This window comes from Copadichromis virginalis, linkage group LG2 (genome assembly GCF_057382275.1).
Source record: "Copadichromis virginalis isolate Kocher_CV1m ecotype Utaka linkage group LG2, C_Virginalis_male_GT1.1, whole genome shotgun sequence".
Classification (NCBI taxonomy): domain Eukaryota; kingdom Metazoa; phylum Chordata; class Actinopteri; order Cichliformes; family Cichlidae; genus Copadichromis; species Copadichromis virginalis.
Window position 1 is genome coordinate 3085999 of NC_140619.1, and position 8793 is coordinate 3094791.

Genomic DNA, 8793 nt, shown 5'->3' on the forward strand with positions numbered 1-8793 from the left:
CCATCACGGGTTCACCACTCTTCTTTCCTTGGACCACTTTTGATACATACTGACCACTACAGACTGGACTTTGTGAAAGTGCTGTAACTAAGTTTAAGGGTATAATTCCTCCACTGTTATCTACTTCACTGCCATATCCTAACAATGCAGAGCAGCAACCTGAACTCTACTCCCACAGAGATTGATAATCTTGTTGTTATTTTTCCTCTTCACTGCATATGACTCTGGAAACTATACTCTCTCTGAAAAAAAAGCCTCAGATCACTTGTGCTTGACTCCCTGGTGTAACTCCCAACTCCCCACCTTAAAACAGATAACTTGTAAGCTGGAGAGGAAATGGGGTCTCACTAATTTAGAAGATCATCATTTAGGCTAGAAAAATAATTTGCTGGTCTATGAGAAAGCCCTCCGTAAAACTAGAACATCTTACTATTCATCACTCATTAAAGTACAATGGTAGGTTTCTCTTCAGCACTGTAGCCACACAGACAATAGGTCAGCATTCGTAAACCTTAATTAGTGAGGACTTAATAAATTTCTTCTAAAATAAAAATTTTAAAAATAAAACAATTACTCATAACCATCTCAGGCGTAACATTATTTACAGCTGCTTTCAATCCCACTGATATTTATTTAGACTCTTCATCTCCAATTGGCTTAATTATGTCATCCAAACTATCAATGTGTCATTTAGACCTCATCCCTGAAAGACTGCACAAAGAAGTTAAAGCATTAATTAATGCTTTAATCTTAAATATGATCAACATATCTCTATTAATCAACTACATACCACAGCTGGCAGCAGCCATCACTTGCCCCAACTGTCTTAGCTAATTATAGGCCATCTCATCTTAACTTACCTTTTGTCTCAAAATCCTTGAAAGAGTAGTTGTCAAACAGCTAACAGATCATCTGCAGAGGAATAGTTTATTTGAAGAGTTTCAGTCAGGTTTCAGAGCTCATCACAGCACAGAAACAGCTTTAGTGAAGGTTACAAATGATCTTCTTATGGCCTCTGACAGTGGACTCATCTCTGTGCTTGTCCTGCTAGACCTCAGTGCAGCGTTCGATACTGTCGACCATAATATCCTATTAGAGCGATTAGAACATGCTGTAGGTATTACAGGTACAGCGCTGCAGTGGTTTGTATCATATCTATCTAATAGACTCCAGTTTGTGCATGTAAATGGAGAGTCCTCTTCACACACTGAGGTTAATTATGGAGTTCCACAGGGTTCAGTGCTAGGACCAATTCTGTTTACATTATACATGCTTCCCTTAGGGAGTATCATTAGAAGAGCATACATTTTCACTGCTATGCAGATGACACCCATCTTAATCTATGTATAAAGCCAGATAACACACACCATTTAGTCAAACTGCAGGAATGTCTTAAAGACATCCTCCCTCTAAATCAGCGGTCCCCAACCCCCGGGCCTCGGACCGGTACCGGGCCGCGAGAGTCGAGCCTCAGGTGTGAAATGTCTGGTTTTCAGGGTTTTATCGGTTTTCAGCGTTATTTTGTTATCGTTTTTATCGTTGACTCTGTTTCCCTGGGTCTTTTCACGTGTGTTATGAATAAATTTTCTTTTTTTCGGTACCGGTACTACTTTTATTTTCTTGTATTTATCCGCGACACCTTAAAGGCCAGTCCGTGAAAATATTGTCGGGCATAAACCGGTCCGTGGCGCAAAAAAGGTTGGAGACCGCTGCTCTAAATCCAGAAAAACTGAGGTCACTGCACTAAAAATCTTAGAAATATGGTATCTAACCAGATGCTTACTCTGGATGGCGTTACCTTTGCCTCCAGTAACACTATGAGGAGTTGTTTTTGGATATGTCCTTCAATGCACATATTAAGGAGCTGGTTTCTTCCATTTGTGCAATGCTTTCAAAATTAGAAACATCCTGTGCCAGAGTGATCGTCCATTTATTACTCTGAGGCTGGACTTCTGCAATTTGTTATTATCAAGATGTTTGAAAAAGTCCCTGAAACCTTTCAGTTAATCTAAAGTGCTGCAGCAAGAGTCCTGACAGGGACTAGAAAGAGAGAGCATATTTCTCCTGTTAAATCCTAACTCAAATTTAAAACCCTGGTCCTCACATACAAGATCTTGAATACGACCTCATAGTACCGTATCACCCCAATAGAGCACTTTGTTTTCACACTGCTGGCTTACTTGTGGTGCTGGGATATTTCAAGGTAGAATGGGAGGCAGAGCCTTCAGCTTTCGGACTGGGAAACAGCTGCACGTTTTGATTCTAGAGACAGGCATCCTCCGTACTTTAAAGATTAGGCCTCAAACTTTCTTTTTTGATAAGCTCTAACTATATGGTTAGAGCTGGATCAGGTGACCCTGAATTGTCCCTTTTATTATGTTGCAATAGGTCTAGGCCACAGGGGGCTTTCCATGATGTACTGGGTATTTCTTCTTTAGGTACCTTTTCCGCTGACTATGTATTTAAACACCTCTCTGCATTTAAGCATTAGTTATTTCTGGCTCTCTTAAACAACAATGTCACGGCGACGGATGGCCGGTACTGAATAGGACTCAGGTGCAGAAACCCAGAGCGGAGACAGTAGATGATTTAACAGTTTATTACGGTTAAGTGCAAGGGGGAAAAAAAGGGAAACGTGGCAAAGACAGAAAATGACGAGACGTGGAGCCTTGGTGTGGCGTGCCCAGGGGAACGTGGCTAGGGCGAGGGAACGAGGCCTGAGAAGTGGAACGGAGCTGAGTGGGGAACAGTCACACTGAGGGGAGAGGATATAGGAGTTAGGCAGGTAGTGAAGGCAGCTCAGAAGTGGCCAGTATAAGAGCAGCAATTCTTACTTGCAGTTAGGGACCTGGAGTGTTTGAGAGGGGGATGATGAAGATCCAGGGGAGGCTGAGTGGCGTGGAAAGGCTGACCTGAGATCCGGGGCTCCAGATGGAGTGTGATGGCAGGAGGGCAGGCAGGTGAGGCACAGAGGGATTTCCAAAATGATCACTAGGTATCCCGAGTCCGGAGGTGGAGTGAGCCAGGGTGGGTACAGCAACTGTAGTACAAAAGAGTCTTTGTTAGTAAGATAAATCACAGCGAGAATTTGAAACACAAGACCTGTTACCAACATGGGTTGATGACGAACTGGCAGTGAGTGAACATCGATGTGTGGTTTAAATCCCTCTGGCTTGATAGCCTGCAATAGGCTCCAGGTGTGCAGGAGCTGGAGTTGGCCCTGCCCAGGGGCGGATCCCAGGTCAGTTCAGGAGCCTAATGGAAACTCCAGCCACCCACCGTAGACCATGACAAACAATTTATTTTTTTGTCTTCCTCCCATCACCCCGGATGGCCGCCCCTCTCTGAGCCTGGTTCTGCTGGAAGTTTCTTGCTGTTAAAAGGGAGTTTTTCACTTTCACAAAGCACTTGGTCATAGAGGGTCATTTGATTGTTGGGGTTTTCTCTGTTTTCTCTGTATTATTGTACAGTCTTTACTTCACCTTACCTTAATATAAACTGTTTTGGCGCTGTATGAACAAAACTGAACTGAAATGAAAGTTTTATTTGTAATTACAGTTTTGTTGTATATTACTAGCAAGTTGGGGCACAGGTTAATCATGAGGAACTTTGCTCTCTGGGAGGTGATTGTAAACTGGTCTTATATACTGTATATAGGCATGTCTATAAGCGTAGTCTTACCATTAGGCGATCCAGCTGCCTACACACATCTGCTGACTGCACTCCATGAGTGTCTGGCAGCACAAATGAACCAGCTGCTAGTCAATGAGAGACACGATGACAGACACCCAGAGTGGCTAAGTGAAGGCAGGACAAGGTACCGGTCCTGTCCAAATACCAGCCAATAACCTGCCTCAGTATCACATGGAACCTCCTATCAGGCACCATAGCGGCTAAGATGAATAGGCACGCAGCTCAATACATGAGTGGGGCAGAGAAAAGGTCATTGACAAGACTGGCTACAGATACCGACTATGGAACGGAGCAATCGTCAGCCACCTCTTGTACTTGGATGACTTCAATCAGTATGGCAAGAATGAATGAGACATCGACTTTTTTTTTATACATATAAAAAAAAGAAAAAAAATTCTGGTTTTGAATTACAAAAACATTTTTTCCCACTATCCCTCAAACACTCACTACAAGTGTATACTCTTGCCTGGGCATGGTTTCTTCCTGTTCAAAGGGAGTTCTTTTTCCTTACTGTCAGCAAATGTGAGCTCATATGGGATAATCTGATTGGTGGGTCTGTCTTTCTTCTATTATAGAGTCTTCATACAAAGCACCTTGAAAGAACGTCTATGGTGAAAAGGCCCCACATAAATTAAATAACTTGTATTAATTAATAGAATAACGTTGTATTTTTCCACACAGGCTGTCGATACAAACATTCAGTGTTCTGTGTTGATATTTAAACTATGTCTAAAGCTACTGACAGAAGAAACGGAGAGAAAGAGAAACCTAGATTTTTGAATTAGATTTTAATGCTACCTAGTGGACTATAATTTTTGTAACAATATAACTCTATAATTAGAGGTAGAAATAATTATTTCTAAGAGGTCCAGGTTGAGTGAATATAGCAGCAATGCATTCTAATTAAGCTAAAAGCTGACGAAAATAAAATTAGCTGGCAATCACTATTAGCAGAGTCAATTACTAGACATTAGCCAAGGACGCGCACACACACACACACACACACACACACACACACACACGCACAGACTATTATATTTGAACATATGCTGCCAAGCTGTTTCGCTTTCTCCTTTTCTTAACACACACACACACACACACACACACACACACACACACACACACACACACACACACACACACACTCTCACTACTATCCCAGGACTCTGTAATTATTTTAATAGGATTTTCTCTCTATTCAGCCTGAGCTTGTTGCTTTAATAACACCATTACAACCTGAATATAACCTCAATATATTCCTCCCTGATATGGTTTTCAGCCCGCTGTGATGCTCCGTGTGTTTGTGTGTGTGTGTGCATGTTGGGGTTAATAAGCTGCCGTGTGTTTTAGAAGAGGCACTTGGCCCCACTGATCTCTCTCTTTGTCTCTAAGCATTGTGCGGCTTGCAAGAGAGAGCACTGACAACAGCAGAATAGCCTCCAGAGAATAAAACAGCGATCATTGTTTTCTATTAGCTAACTCTCCTCTCTGCGTCCCCTAACCTCATCTCCTCATTTCACATTGAAATGAAATTGGCTAGGGGAAATGTGAATAAATGCATGTCTATCACAGAAAAACAGTTCTCGTTTCATCTGGCCTACATATTAAAGTGACTCACACCGGCATGCTCTTTTCTTCAGGATAATGTTTAATTCCCTTTAACATGAGAATTAATTAGTGCAGATCTGCATCTGAATGCAAGCAGCCGAACACTGCAGCATATCCGGACCACCGTCACAAACGCAGACGTCACATTACAACACTGTAACAGTTCGAAATGTGAACTGAATGGACTGAATCAGCATGTAAAAGAAACATATAACACTGTGAAGGTGGAAGCTTTCCACGGGACAGGTGTATAAAATTGTATAAAAATCTATTATGGAAGCAGCTTTCACTCTGTGCAACTTTGCTTTTCATTTATTGGCCGCATATCCTTTGGAGTTGTGCAATGACGTGTTTGTAAACTTCATATTAACATCAGTAGCACATTATTCATTATAAGTTACTATCTTTGGACAGTAATTATGTTTGTATCCCTAAATGGTTTTTCTTTTAAAATAATGTGATTTGTTGTGATCGTTAAAACAAAGAAAACAATTATGTGATTTTTTTTCAACCCTTTGAAGCCATCAGTGGTGATGATTGTTATTCTAACCCTGTGCTATTTTATGTTTTATATTATAACTAAATCAACACTGGACAACAACACTAAAACATTAAACCATTACAATAATAAACACCAAATGATAGGTGACAAAAGCAAGTAGCAACCAAGAATGTTGAAAAACGTCAGCTGATGAGTTCCCATAGACTCCCATGTTAAACTTATGGAAGCCCGTTTCCACCACTAAATAAAAACAAAACAGCTAGTATCCATAACTCAAAATTTCGAGTTACTTTTCTCAAAATTTCGAGTTACTTTTCTCAAAATTTTGAGTTAGCTCTGCCAATCAAAAATATACGTGAATGAGGTCGCTTTCTTGTTACCCAGAAGCATATGGCGCAGGACCGCGCACTCAAAAAACGGATCCCAACAAATTGGCGCTTTCGCGAGTACGTTTGCTGATAGTAACACCATGTGATTCAAAAAAAAGGATCCATAACTCGAAATTTCGAGAAAATAACTCGAAATTTTGAGTTAATAAATCGAAATTTCGAGTTAATATGTCGAAATTTCGAGAAAATAACTCGAAATTTTGAGTTATGGATCCTTTTTTTTTTTTTTTAGTGGCGGAAACGGGCTTCCATATAAACTGGTCGATGATATCGCAGCAGAAACAAACATCTTCACAGCTGAGTGCAAAAAGACTGTTCATGAAGTTTGTCCTTCAGTTTTGGTGAGTGTATTTGTAGTTTTTTATTAGTCTGGTCATTACAAGTAATTAGCAGGCATGTGTGTCTCCGTGCGACCGTGGCTGTGTCCATCTTTTGTGTATAGTCTATATGTAAACTGATGACTGGATATAAATGTTCTGGGAACAGATTAAACCAGTGAGACCAGTACAGACAGAAAGAAAAGAAATGAAACAAAGTCTGGATGCAAAAGCACAAGACATGTTATCCTTTATGAACATCATGTATTCAACGGGGACTTAAAACTATGAACTTATCGGGAAGGTGTTCACTGAGGTCATAGATGTCAGGAGTTGATATCATTTTCTTGTAGTTTATTTATTTTCTACTCCCAGAGTATCTACCCCTGCTGGCCATTAGAGATAATGCATATTCATGATTGTTCAGACACAGAAATCACCTCTTCTATCGTCTGTCTTTATGTTTATGGTTCAAACGCCTGATAAACATGCCTGCTCGAGATTTTCTTCTTTTGTGGGTCCTTGGATACGTTGAATTAAAACACGGCTATTTTCCCAGATGTTTTATTTGTGATGCTTTTTTTTTTTTTGAGACTTCAAACAGTGAAAAAAAAGCTGTTTCTCGATGGCTCATCTTACAGAGAGATACAGTTCTAAACATTTCATTTAGGTTTCCTTTACATAGTATAACAATGTGTCCTTCCAGCAGCTGTAATGTAACAGCATAGCTGTCATTCTGAATCAGAATTCATTCTTTAATACCTGCCTGCTTAAGGTTAGATTAAAGAAGACAAATTAGAGGAAAATGTTAAATTAAAATAGAAAATAATAAAGTTATTCATCGCTGACTTGTCAGTGTTGATCATCTTCTTTAACTGTGCTTTCATTGTCCCGATTCATTATCATGCTAATAATCCCACTATCTCAGCTAGTCAAAATACATTATCTACCTGGAATGACATTATCACTGTCTATTCCACTGACATTAGCATGTCAGCTTGGCTGAGAGGTGTGCAGCCAATCCAACGCATGGCTGCATTCTGATGACTTTCAGACGGCCAATCAGCTGTCAGAGTCACAAATGTCTCCTCCTCTTAGGCTGACGAACAGCCAGTCAGTATGTTAGCTCAGCACAGGCCAATGGGAGATTTCATCTCCATCAAAGTTCACATATGTTCATTTTCAACAGAATGTTTTTAAACAATGCTGGAACAGTATTTTTTGTTAGACGAAACCAGAAGTGGGGCAAAGTACAAATACTTTTTCAGGTATCTATACTTTCCTTAAGTATTTAACGATGTTTTACTCCCTACATTTGAACACAAACATCTGTTCTACTCCTTACAGTTTCAAAACAAGCTTGTTACTTTAGATTTAACATGTTTTAATTTAATTTAACTGTGTGCCTACACATTAGGGACCAATAACCAACATAAGAGAAAATCCTATTAGTGTATCCATCACCAGGGCATTTCACATGATTCATTTATACATCATTTGTAGGGACATACTCAGGGGTTAAAGTGGGCAAGAAGGATCTAGAAATGTGTTTCGGTGCAGATGGCATTAGGTTGTGGTCGTGGTACTTCAGCATCTAACTGGCATTACAGAAGAGGAGGTAGCATGAAGGGAGTAGCATTTTTTAAAGTGGTAGTTAATTTCAAAGCCAATGTTTGCTAAACAAAGATCAGGAAACACACAAATTGTTTGTGTGCAGTTTGTTGCACAGCGTATCTGCTGCTAAAGTTACAGCTGGTGTATTTCCCAGGGTGAGAAAAGAGCGCGAGATAACTTCACTCAGAAGGATATAAAAAAGGCAGGGCAGGAGAGGAAATGGGAGGCTTTATTTGCTTTTCAAAAACTGGAAATCTAAAGCTTACATGTCCTCTATTTTAAAATTAGATACTGGATCCGTATGTCCTGCAACTATACTGCAAATAAACGGAGGTGTACTAACTTTGTGGTAATTAAAGTTTGCATGAAAATACAAAGCAGTTTAATGCAGGATAAACAGCTTATCTTGTTGTATTGTGGTGAATTTGTTTTGGCCTGGTGCGCAGTGGCTGTGATCACGATCAGATTTAGGTTACATGAGTGGTAGCAGAGATTAATTTAAGCTAACTGGTGATTATATTCATTCACTGAATTTTGCATAATTCCAACTCTACTATTTAGTATAAAGAGAGTATAAACAGTATAATGGAAATTATCCAAAGTAGCTGAAACACCTGCTTACATGAAAGAGCAGTAAACCTCAGAGCAACAGCAGCAGCAGGAATACATA

At 40.0% G+C, this 8793-nt stretch overlaps 1 long non-coding RNA gene across 1 annotated transcript; it reads right to left on the reverse strand.

Annotated features, from left to right (window-relative positions):
- Positions 1-2583: 2583 nt before the first annotated feature.
- On the reverse strand, positions 2584-3289 carry LOC146716751 (uncharacterized). The gene is made up of 3 exons (XR_014915721.1): positions 3114-3289; positions 2835-3040; positions 2584-2755 (listed from the first exon to the last, which is right to left on the reverse strand). It is a non-coding gene; the product is annotated as an uncharacterized LOC146716751 (long non-coding RNA).
- Between the last annotated feature and the right edge of the window lie 5504 nt (positions 3290-8793).